A 12,949-nucleotide genomic window follows, 5' to 3' on the forward strand; every position below is an offset into this window, starting at 1 on the left:
TTTGGAAACCTTAAAGGAAAAGGTAGTTTTTTCATTTTTCATTTTGAAATAAGTTCAAACTTACAGAGAAGTTACAAGAATAATACTGAATTCTCATATACTCTTTATACAGATTCACCCGTTTTTACTATTTCTGCACGATTTAGCATTCTCATTCTCTGTACACACACATACACCACTTTTTATGAACCATCTGAGAATAGGTTAAATACATCATGTCACTTTATCGCTAATACTGTAGTGTGTACTTCCTAAAAACAAGGACATTAACCTCTGTAAACACCATACACTTCTCAAATTCCAGAAATTTGACTGTTTCTTTAATCTACACTCCAGATTCGATTGTTAATTATTCCCCAAAAGATGAATTTTAAGAGGAGTCATATAACAACGTTTGTAATTAAAACTAAAAACTGTGAAGTAAGCCATAGAAGATCTCATAAGTTTACTAACTTGATTAAAATACAATGGTGAAGTGAATTCACTTCTGACTTTCTAAGGGGAAAGCATGGGTAGGCCCAGGTTGCCTGTAAAGGTGTGCCTTGAGGCTCTCCAGAAATGAGCCTTGCTCTGGAGAACTCATTTCATGACGTGCCTTTCAAAAGAGATCGTGTATTCTGGATCCAGGAATTGTGGATTTCCTTGAGATCCTATGTAAAGTACACCGACTTGTCATTGCCTGGTCTTCACAGCTTAAGTTTGACGATGTTCTTGGAACTGGCTTCCCGACAGCCAGGCCAGTAGGTAGGAGAAGGGCTGCTCCGATTACTACATCCGCTGGGCGTCCCCCCCCCCCCCCCCACCCCCGACACGTGGTCCTCGATGCTCCAGCGGCCCAGCCTCTACACCCTGCACTCGGCACTGGGCGCCTACGTTGGTCCCACGAAGCGGCTCTGCCAGCCGCCAGGCCGGGGAGCCGTCGAGGGGGGCGGGGGGCGTGGTCAGTGTGCGGCCCCCGCTTCCGCTGCGCCGCCTGCAGGGACCCCCGGGACGTCATTTTGGCCGGGCAGGGCCTGGGCTGTTGGGAGTTGGTGGCGGTGGAAGCCCGAAGGCAGCCTGCCGTGGAGGGGGAAACTCAGGCTGTGTCCGCCCCAACACTCGACGCCCCTGGAGGTCATGGCTGCCCCACTGAAGCTAGAGCAGGACGTGCAGGGGAAAGTAGATTCGTTTCGGGCCCGCATCGCCCAGGAGGCCGAGGATCTGGTGTCCACCCTCTTCCCTCAGAAGCTGTCAGAGCTGGATAGTCGGGTTCAGGAGCTCCGCCTGCAAGACCTGTCCAGAATCCGTTCGGTGCCAGCCCCAGACACCGCCGTTGCCCCAGACACTGCGGGGGATGGGCCCAACCGGGATCCGCAGCCTCTGCAGACCCCGTCTTCCATCAAAGGAGGCGAGGGACAGCTTCTGCGGAGCAACCAGCATCTGGTGGAGCTGATTGAGCGCGTGAAACCCGAGCTGGAGCTGCTGAGAGAGAAATGCAAGGGTGCAGCTGGTCATCCCCAAAGTGGAGGACGGCAACAACTTCGGCGTGTCTGTGCAGGAAGACACCGTGGACCAGCTGTGGACCAGCTGTGGACCGTGGAAAGCACGGCAGCCTCCTACCTACGCCGCTTCTCCAGCTACTACAACACCTGGGCCAAGTTGGTATCCAAGATAGTGAAATACCCTCAGGTGGAAGATTATCGCCGCACTGTAGCCGAGGTCGACGAAAACGAGTACCTGAGCGTGCGCCAGATCCTGCTCCACGTGCAGAACCAGTATGCCACCTTGCATGATGTAATCCTCAAAAACATCGAGAAGATCAAGACCCCTCGGAGCACCAACACTGACGACCTATACTGAGGACCTTTCTCCACCCCACTTTCCTCCAGGAGTTGGCTGAGCTCTTCAGGCAGCTGGAAGGCTGGTTATTAATGACTCAACAGGTGATGAAACGACTGGAAATGTGCGTTACTCTTTAATGACAGTTTCATATAGCTTTTCCTCTTACTGAATCCTCTTTTGGTGTAACTTTGATTTTTTTTTCGGGAAAGAGAATGGGAACAAGCCATTGGGTAGAAGGTGGTTTGGTCAAGGAGAAAGGACTGCCATTTTTAAAAGCAGCTTTGTAGGTGAATGTTGGCCAGGGTTTCTTTTTTTATGGCATTGGTGACATTGAATGGTTTCAGGGGTTAATTTGAAAAAAACACCTAACGCTTAAAAGAAAATTAAATGAAGCTTTCTGTGAAGTTCTGCCCTGTCACTTTGTTCAAACCTCAAAAATCTCCTTTTATACCATCATTTGGTTTTTGCAAGAAAAGGAGTTTAAAGGGTTGTGTTTAGGTCATTGCATGCTTTCAGTTCAGCAGATTGAAATAAAACTTGGTTTTTACCATTTTTTAATGGCCTACGTGTGCTTATCTGAACTTTAATTTTTAGATGTATAGTTTCCCTCCTCCTTGGATGGATGCATACCTTTGATATTTTTCAATTCTGATGTGTAAGAAAAATGAACATATAAAGAGCAATAGATCTTAATTGTTCTAAAGAAATGGGCATCCATACCTCCCTTAGAATGAAGAGAAATCTGTGAAAACGGCTTCCTTGCACAACCTTCTACCGTCTCAGCATCTTCTATTTTCCTTTTACACACGATTTAGAATTTCTTGTATGTATCCATTTCTCTCTTAAGTCCTGCCAAGTCCTATAAGCTTTACATCACATTTTTTTTTCTCAACTGATTTTCATCTCCCTTCTCCTGTCTTTTAAGATATTTCTTATAGGTTCTCATATAAGATTTTTCCTCTCAAATTATATGGGTCATTTTTTAAATCTAAAGACTCGAAAATGTGACTGGGTTTTCCCCTCCTGCCTGGTTGAGGGGAAACCATTGTTGTCTTCTCAATAGTGATCTATACTGTTGGTATATTTCAAGTCCAGCATTTCCAGATTTCATTTGCAGGTAGGATAAATTATTGTACCCTGAGTCGCCTTCTGCATCAGAGAACTTCTTGTGATATGATGAATCCTTCTTCCATAGTGGTTTTTGTTCAGAATTTTATCTTTCCTGATGATGAAGATACTTCAGCCAGCCAAAGTATATTTATCAAAAAAGCTTTTTTTTTTCATTATTAGTATTATTTGAGAACCTTCCTCACTCAAAAAACACCACCTGTGGAAGTTATATAATACACATTCAGAAAAGGCAAGAGTGGGAGTTATTTTGGGGGGAGGAGTTATTTTTGATGCCTTTTTATATATAGAAATGAGATTATTCCGGTGTACAATTGACAGCTTCATCTCTTTTTCCCATTCAACTGACTATGCCCTGGATCCTCATAATATTTTCAGGACTATATACACACATAAGTTATGACCTTAATCTTTTAATGTATTTTATAGTAGTACTTCCATGCAATAAATTGTTTCTCAAGTGAGTTTTTGGTAGGGAAATTATGAGGGATTAAATTTATTTTTTTGTGAGAAATGAGAATGTATTTCCCATTGAAATTTCTTTTCCACATAATATAAGACCCTCTGAAACTAGGTAACCATGTAAGTCAGTCTAGAATCTGTGGTTAAAACTTACTCGTAATTCTCCCTTTTTCCCCCCTTTTTTGCAGTATCTTCATAAGAATATGTTCCTTGCTACAAATGAAACTACCTTCAAATCTTGCCTTAGATAGGATCAAAAAATGATTATTTTATCTACTCTTTTAATTGATCCTAATCATTCCTCCCCTCTCCCCACTTTCCCCATTTAATGAATGAAATCACTTTTGAATGAGACTTTTTATTTAGGAGTTTCTTTTCAACAATGTGTTTTGGTTGCCAAGGGTGAAAACCAGCATGAACCTTTATTGTGCAGACTTTACTATAAAAGCTATGAAAACATTTCCTATTTAACAGCTAGAATTGTTTAAGGTGTTAAGCAAAGGTGTTTTCTTTTGCATTTTTTTTAAAGAAGTATTTCTGTTTGAATTCCCCCACATTTGTAGTGGGTAGTTTGTTTCTCTAAGGTGGGTCGTGAAGCCCGTTATGCTTTTCATGAGGGGTTGTTGGAGATTGTACAGGAAGTGCCTCATGATTTTTGGCATCTCTTTTGCTTTTTCATTTTCTGTATCTGTTTCACCTGAAGGAATAAGACAACTGTTTCTTCATGAATGAAGTGAATTAGAGATATAAAATTCTGTTTCAATCACCTTTTTAAAAAAAATTTATTTATAGTTATATCTGTATAACTTATAACCTTATAACTGGTCCTGTCCTTACTAAAATGAATATGGATGTGTGTCTATTCTAACCTGTATAGATTAGAAAAATTTGTAAATTGGTTTAGTGGAAGCTGTATTTTCAAAGTAAACTTCTGAAAAATGATGCTGAGGTAAAACAAGTTTATTCTTTTGTTGAACTTCTGAAAAGCCTGAATCTTTCAAATTGGACCTTATAAAACAACAAAAGATATTGCCTAATAGACTTCTGTTTGCATTTAACATTCTTCCTCAAAAGTCCTCTTTATTTCCCTTGTAAGGTATTAAATCTGATTCAGGTAAGTGCCAGAAATCCTACATCAGTTCATAATATTTGACAGGCATTTAATTGCATGCCACTATGTAATGGGCAATGTAAGGGAAGTCCAATTGTTACTTGTTTTTCAACCGTAGTCATCTAAGATTTAAAATATCTGTTCCAAACATAATACAACCATCATCTTTTGCTTGTTCCTTATACTCTTAAGATGTCAAACCCTATGCCAGATTGAAATAAATTGTCTCCAATACCCAAGCTTGTCTTTTAGTAAGAAAATATGCATGTCCTTTGTAGTTAAAGATTTCTGGTATTTGCATTTGTTTCTCAAACAAGATTAGAGCTGGAATGCTTTTATAAAGTCCCTGCTTCTGCAAAAATCAAGCCTTTTATGATTTCCGATTCTTGCAGATGGTTGCAAGAGCTTTTATAGTAATAAACCTATTTTAGGAACTGGTGTCAAAACATGGTATCCAAAATGGATCATTTGCAAATTGTTACTACTTAAAGCCCGTTTTTAATTCCTTTTTTAAAGACAGATGAATTGAGAGTGTGTATTGATGTTTTGTTCTTAGGAAATGATTTGAAAAACTCATTTGAAATTAAATAATTTTAGTTTTAAATTCTTTTTGTGATTCGTGAAATCTACTAACTCAGATTTGATTGGAAATTCTGAAACTGGTAGATGTGGTTTTTAGAACTGAGTGAAATACCTTTCTTAAGCCATATAAATGACATAGAAGAGGCTTAGTTTTAAAGTTCTTAAACTTTGGAGCTTAGAGGTTTTTTTGAAAAATTATTGAATTGTTTTTAAAGTCTTTGGTTGTTAGAGGCAACATTTTTTTAATCATCTTTATGAGGTTTTCATATTTCTACAGAACTCTTACCAAATGGCCTCAGCCATTAATAGAGAACTATGCAATCAATTTAAAATTTTTTTTTGTTTTCAGTTTCAGAAGCACTATTTCAATGCTCAGAAATTTGAAAAACAAACAGGGAGAAATCACCCATAACCCACTAGTTTAACAAAATTATTGAAACTTATGTGTGGGTTTTATTTATTTTAAAGAGTACATACGTGTTTTTATATTACTGCAACGTTATACATACTTCTGTAGAAGATAAGCATTTATATTTAAATCCAGTTTTACTAATTAGAATTGCACTTGACTGATATCCCCAGATTCAGATAGCAATAGATAAACCTTTCATTTTGTCTTTCAAGGATTCTTAAGGCTCTGTTACCTGTGAGAATGATATTCATCTAGGGGAGGGGTTTTGACTAGAGTGTGGAAAATGGAGATCAAGTAGCAAGGAGGACATGGCTAGATGACTGTGAGAATGTCTAGAATGTCTATATTAGGATTTTATCTGCTGCTTTTAAGTTGGGGTTCCATAATGGCATTAGCCGTTTTATTATTTAGTGTTTATCCCATCACCCTCAAAAAAAAACCATTTTTATTGCCTCTATAAATATGTTCAAGAAAGCAGTTACATTGTCTTATTCTGATGAAATGAGTTGTTCCTGCTTACATGATTTGGTATGAGTAGGAGGGAATCCTGCTTCCTCTGTCAGCAGTTAAACATTTCTGAAAGATGCTATTGTGCACTGAGATCAAGGCATTTTTTTTTTTTTTAAATGATCTTTTTGAAAAAACAAAGGACTTAGTCAGTTACAGAAACAGGTGCTGGACCACCCTTGTTCCCTGCATTGCAACACTGTACTGCTAACACATAAGTATCTGCCCACCTTGAACTGAAAATTATGCATGGGAAGCAGAACTGAAATATAGAAGTTTCATGATTTATCTTTTCATCAACAACTATAGGTGTTTAGTATTAGATATTATACATTTGTATATATTTTTTCTTTGCTTTCTTCATTGTGATAAGTCTTCAGGTTGCTAAAGTTCAATTAGCAGAATCTTATCAGTGAACCTTAATGACCTCAGTCACTCATATTTAAAATATTTCAATACTAAACTGAATTAATAAATCCTCTCACATAGAGAATATCAAATGTTATTTTTACTTATTGGTGAAAAGCTAGCAGGAGGTAATGACCAGGAATTAAACCTGCCATCAGAATTAAATTCCTTTTACAAGTTGGCCATTTATTTTGGCTTTGTTATTGAATCTCACTCTTACAAACTTTTACAGTATTACATTGGAAATACAATTTGCTTCAGATAATATAACTTTTTAAAATTCTTAAATATATAGTTTCCAATTAAGATTTTTGAGATTGAGAGATGTACTTTTGCTCCCTTAATTTTACAGATGAAGAAATTTAGATCCAGAGAATCATATAACATTTCACAACTCATGTGATAAAAGTCTAGAAGCCAAATCATCTTCCATTTCAGGCTAGTGCTTTTTTCACTGCACTGTACTACCTCCTTATTGTCAATAAATGAGATTATGGTAAAAGAGAGTTCTAGAAACGTGCAAACCAGTAGAATTCCACAAATTAACAGTGGTGTATTATTTTATTCTGCAAAATTTAAGAGAAGTTGAAATGTTTCTAAACCAGAATGGGCTGTAATATTTTTACTCAAAGATTATGTAAATCTAAATCTAAAACAGTCTCTAAATTTATATGTTAACTGTAACATATTTTGCTTTATTTTGGTCATAAAAATGACTCTTACTAAACAAAACCCAGGAGTTTCAGTACCTCCAGTTCCACTTCTCCTTCTGAGGAGACCTTATTCTATACTATCAGCCATGCCATTTGCATTGGAAGGAGGTGCTGTTAGAGCATTTGGAGATAGATGGGGAGCAGTATAGTACAAGATATTGTTTATTTCACTTTTAAATACATGGGTTTAAAATATCCTACTGACCAAGTACCCCAACCCTCATTCTTCACCACCAAAGAACTGCTAAGTGGAATTGTCATGGCTCTGTCCCTAATAACCTACAGAATAAAGGGGGAAAGCAGAGGAGCTGTAGTTTTTTTATTGGAGAGGAAGGCTCAAAGGGCCATTTCCCAAAAGAAGTTTATCCTGTAGAGCTGCACTGTGTTCACTACAGTAGCCACTTGTCTTCAGATGTAACTGGTCCTAATGGAGATGTGCTGTAAGTGTAAACTGCACACTAGAATTTGAAGACTTAGAGCTTGAAGAAAAAAAAGTAAAATATCTCAATAATTTTTACATTGATTATGTACATGTTGAATGATAATATTTTTGGATATATTGGGTTAAATAAAATAGGATATTAAAATTGATTTCACCCATTTCTTTTTACTTTTGTATTGTGTGCTAGAAAGTTTACATGTGGCTTGCATATATGGTTTGCAGTATATTTGCCTTAGCATGCTCTAGAGCTAAGATTTCTAAGGTGATTGGGATGAGTCTTGAAGCTGAACCAAAACCTTCTGCAGTGACATACTATGGGGACATTACCTGCAGACATTGATTTGTCATCTTTTCATAATGTACGATTCAGTAAAAGTGAATCAAGCCTTCTCAGAATTCAACTTGATCTTGAAACTTGGAATGCCTAAAGGAGTGGATGGCTAGCCTGCCCCTTAAATGTACCTTCTAAATATCATATCTCTTATCCAGACTTATGGTGAGAACCTAGAGTACTTGTATTCTGTATTGCTAATTCAGGGTGACTCCATATGCTTCAGAAACCAAATAGATGGTAAGGTTGACATCTTTTGAAGATTGAGACACTTCCCTAACAGTTTATACCTGAATGAAAGAATAAGGTACCTCTGGTACCTACATCTAGATACCTTCAGGCAAACTCAGGTTCTTCCTCAAGGAGCAGCATTCACATCCACTGAGTTCCTGTAATACTGTTTCTTTGTATTATTTTTATGTGTACATATATAATATCTTCTCTAGATAAGTTTCTTGAGAATGAGGGATTTTTTTATTCACTCTTTATCCCTTTTGGTGTTTTGCATATAGTAAGTTTATAAAGTATTTTGAATTACATTGAACTAAACCAAAACTGGATCAAACTAAAGAAAATTGTCTTCTCATAAAACATACAGTGAGGCACTTTGTTACAACTGAGCACATTTGTGGGTGTATACACAGGAATATGTGACAATAATGAGAGACATCTAAAAATTTGATTCAGAATTAAAGACCAATTTTAGGCTTCTAATTAAACATTTTTTTCTTATCACAACAATATAAATGTTTTAAAGTGCTTCTGGCAGTTCTCCTTCAGTATTCCCAGTGATTTCATTAAGCCTATTCACCCTGCAACAGCTGCAAGTTATTCCAAACATCTGTACTGAATTCCCATGCTGTATAAGCCCATTTGAAAACAACTCTCTCACCCCATTAACAGCATCAGTAATTCTCTTATTACTTTTATAACCAAGAGTTATGGAGAAATAAGTCTAGTATATCAAAGAGTGAAGGATTTTGTTCAGAACTGATTCTTTATGGTCATGAACATAATGCTTTACCCTTTCAGATTTCTGTATTTAAAAAGTTAAATAATTTCTTAAATACTTAAAAGTTACATAGTTTATTAAATATACTAAAGAAAGAATTCTCTTAGATTTTAAGTTTTATTTGCTAATAAATATAAAGACTTAAAACATTCTGGTTAAAAATTATTTCATAAATTTTAAACAGTTTAAAAAGTATAGTGAACTCATCACTGTCTTATTCCTCTGCTTCTTTAATATTAATGAACATTTTTCTCTGCTTCTTTCCTTCATTTTATGCTGAGACAAGCACAAAATTATTGAACCCATTACCTATATATTTCATAGCTTACTCCAGTACTTCTATTAGTCACCCATCTGAAACCGAAGAAATTCGACAGACTAATGTGGTTGCTATTCTGTGGAGGAGTAATGAAAAAGGCCATTTTATGAGTCTCATGAGCTGAGGGTTAATGTTTTCAATAATAAGCCAATAAGTTGAATATAATCTTTTGTATTTAAATTCCAATTTATTGCATTGTATTATAAGAAGTCTGAAAGACCACACAATTAGTATGGTAGGAAGTAGTAAATGTTACTTAAGAATCTAATTTATGTTTATACTTTTAGAAAGAAGGTTAAGAGTAATGGCAACAAATGAAGTCAGAATAGCTTGATTAAAGGAAGCAAATAATTGTAGTTTATTAAAACATCTCAATCTTATAGTATGTGCTGATTTTTTTGCTTTGCAAGTACATAAATTTATGTATTACCTGAGACATGCTCATCCTGTAAAAGTTTTGTGTAAAACTGATGAACTTTAGCCACATAAGAAAATTTGAAAATTAAGAACGACATTTGAAAAGTGAAAACTTTGATAATTCCCAAAGTAAAGGCTATAGGAATTATTGTAGTCAGAAAGAAATAATTGCTCATTTTTTTTAGCTCTGTCATTCCTACCTCAGAAATCATTTAAATTTATTCAAAAGGTTTAACTTAAAAGTTCTGCCTAGAAAATAAGCTCATGCAGCTTAATACCAAAAAAGCAAATAACCCAATCCAAAAATGGGCGGAAGACCCAAATAGACAATTCTCCAAAGAAGACATACAGATGGCCAACAAACACAAGAAAAGATGCTCAACATCACTCATCATCAGGGAAATGCAAGTCAAAGCCACAATGAGGTATCACCTCACACTGGTCAGAATGGCCATCATCAAAAAATCTAGAAACAATAAATGTTGGAGAGGGTGTGGAGAAAAGGGAACTCTCCTGCACTGTTGGTGGGAATGTAAGTTGGTACAGCTGCTATGGAAAACAGTGTGGTGGTTCCTTAAAAAACTAAAAATAGAACTGCCAAATGATCCAGTAATCCCACTCCTGGGCATATGCCCAGAGAAAACCATAATCCCAAAAGAAACATGTACCATAATGTTTATTGCAGCACTATTTACAATAGCCAGGATATGGAAGCAACCTAAATGCCCATCAGCAGATGAATGGATAAAGAAAATGTGGCACATATATACAATGGAATATTACTCAGCCATAAAAAGGAATGAGATGGAGCTATATGTAATGAGGTGGATAGATCTAGAGTCTGTCATACCGAGTGAAGTAAGCCAGAAAGAGAAAAACAAATACTGTATGCGAACTCATATATACGGAATCTAAAAAAAAAAAAAAAATTGGTACTGATAAACCCAGTGACAGGGCAAGAATAAGGATGCAGATGCAGAGAATTGACTGGAGGACATGGGGTCAGGGGGGTGGGGGTGAAGGGGAAGCTGGGACGAAATGAGAGAGTAGCATAGACATATGTACACTACCAACTGTAAAATAGATAGCTAGTGGGAAGTTGCTGTATAACAAAGGGAGATCAACTCGATGATGGGTGATACCTTAGAGGGCCAGGACAGGGAAAGTGGGAGGGAGTCGCGGGAGGGAGGGGATATGGGAATATATGTATAAGTACAGCTGATTCACTTTATTGTACAGCAAAAACTGGCACAAAAGTGTAAAACATTTATATTCCAATAAAGAGCTTAAAAAAAAAAAAAGTCCTGCCTAGAAAATAAATTTGAGGCTTTTACTATTATTTCACAGTAGTGCTATTCTAAATATATGTTTATAAAGAGGCAGATTGGTGTTTCTTTTAATGAACTAATGCACAGATATTAATTACTACTTAAATTATTTTATTTAGTCTCTGAAACTTCACTAATTTCTGAACTAACTAGATTTACTCTGAAATTAGTTCTGAAATTTTTAGCTGCACTGTCAGATAAATGGCTAATTTATTTTCCTTTTTTAATTTAATTTTTATTTTATTTTGGAATATAGTTGATTTACAATGTTGTGTTAGTTTCAGGTGTACAGCAAAGTGATTCAATTATACATATACATATATCCATTCTTTTTCAGATTATTACAGAATATTGAGTAGAATTCCCTGTGCCATGTAGTAGAATGGTCCTTGTTGATTATCTGTTTTATATATAGTAGTGTGTATATGTTAATCCCAAACTTGATCTCTTCTCAGTAATTTCAAGAAGCAGTATTATTTCATTAAACCATCAAATTGTACCTGTCTATTGATTAACATTCCCTGAGGATTTACTGATGTTATTTTGTTCAAGTGTGTATGAAACTCTTTTTGTACATGTGCTTGGGCTCACAATTAGTATTAATGCATTTATTAACTTGCATTTACCGTGTAACCTCAGTAACATTGTTAGGATGTTTTAGTATAAAATTACAGTAAAGAGACCACCGTGTCAGTCACCCATATATTATTCTGTCCTGTTAACCAACAAACATCCTTCACCGACGTAAAACAGATTTTCCTGTTTGTCATACATATGAAGTATTTGAATGTGCTTACTGAAGTAATTTTTAAAACCAGTTAGTCTTGAATGACCAAGCATATTCTTCAGTCCCAACGTTCCCATCTGCCCCCACCCCCAGTATACTTAAGTCAGTTTTTAGGCAAGACATAAATTGGATTTCTAGTCATAGTTTTGGTGATACTAATGTGCGTGGCAGACAGCAGCTATTGTTTAGATTTGAACTTGCTCTTGGATCATTTATGAATGGAATGAATGAATGAGTGAATGAATGAGTGAATGAATAAATAAAACAGCTGAAGTATATACTCAATTGAAGTTTGGTGGTTTAAAACCACTATACTATAATTTTAACTTACTACTTTATATTGGAGTGATTTTATTTCCTAGAAAAGTTTTATATTCTGAGAGTTTTCATCTGATTGTACTTTGATCATTCTTTGACTGCCCACAATAGAGTCATGCATTTACTTCCTCTTTGTGAACAAAGAAAATCGTTTAAGAGTTCTCAATTCTCTTCATGAACAAGGTGTATCCTGGGAACTGTGGAAATAATAGATTCAAAGATTTATAGGACTGTTTCCACTGCTCATGACTTAAGACATAAGAATAATTCTTAATATGTAAGATTGCCTGTACCTATTTTGACATTAACATTTTAATAGGTGACTGTGTTAGAATTGTTCATGCAAATGCGTTTTAGAATCCTATTAATAATATCAAAACAATTATATTGAAATTAACTCACCTTTATTTACAGTCACCCCTAGTTCTTACTTTCATATCATAATCTATCATTCATATGGGTTAGAGGCTATAAAGATTATCTCTGATGACAATTTTTTCCTCAGTGTATTTAGCATGCTGATATTATATGGTTCAGAGTTACGTTAAAGGTAGCATATGCTTCCTGATCACACACCAAAGAAGAACCAAAAGTACACAAGGGAGAGAGTGGAGATTTTATGTTATAGAAAAATACAACTTGTTAGATAATTATGTTGTTAAGTTGCTGATGGATATTGATTTCCTTTTATTTAGGAACATCCCAGAAACCTATCTAGGTAGTGGGCGGGATCTAGCAGTTTGATAAATTGCCTTTCATAAGTGAGTTGTATTTTCTACTTTGGAGGTCTCAATGTCATTTTTCTTGGTGATTTTAGAAACATTTATTTTGATTTGGTGATTTTGGGTATA

At 35.9% G+C, this 12,949-nt stretch overlaps 1 protein-coding gene and 1 pseudogene across 7 annotated transcripts in view; both read left to right on the top strand.

Annotated features, from left to right (window-relative positions):
• Nucleotides 1-12,949, top strand: part of ATF6 (activating transcription factor 6) — a 235,502-nt gene that overhangs the window by 135,300 nt on the left and 87,253 nt on the right. The gene's annotated exons all lie outside the window — the stretch shown is intronic.
• LOC130849082 (proteasome activator complex subunit 3-like) lies at nt 1,117-1,992 on the top strand (annotated as a pseudogene).

This window comes from Hippopotamus amphibius, chromosome 3 (assembly GCF_030028045.1).
Source record: "Hippopotamus amphibius kiboko isolate mHipAmp2 chromosome 3, mHipAmp2.hap2, whole genome shotgun sequence".
NCBI lineage: Eukaryota > Metazoa > Chordata > Mammalia > Artiodactyla > Hippopotamidae > Hippopotamus > Hippopotamus amphibius.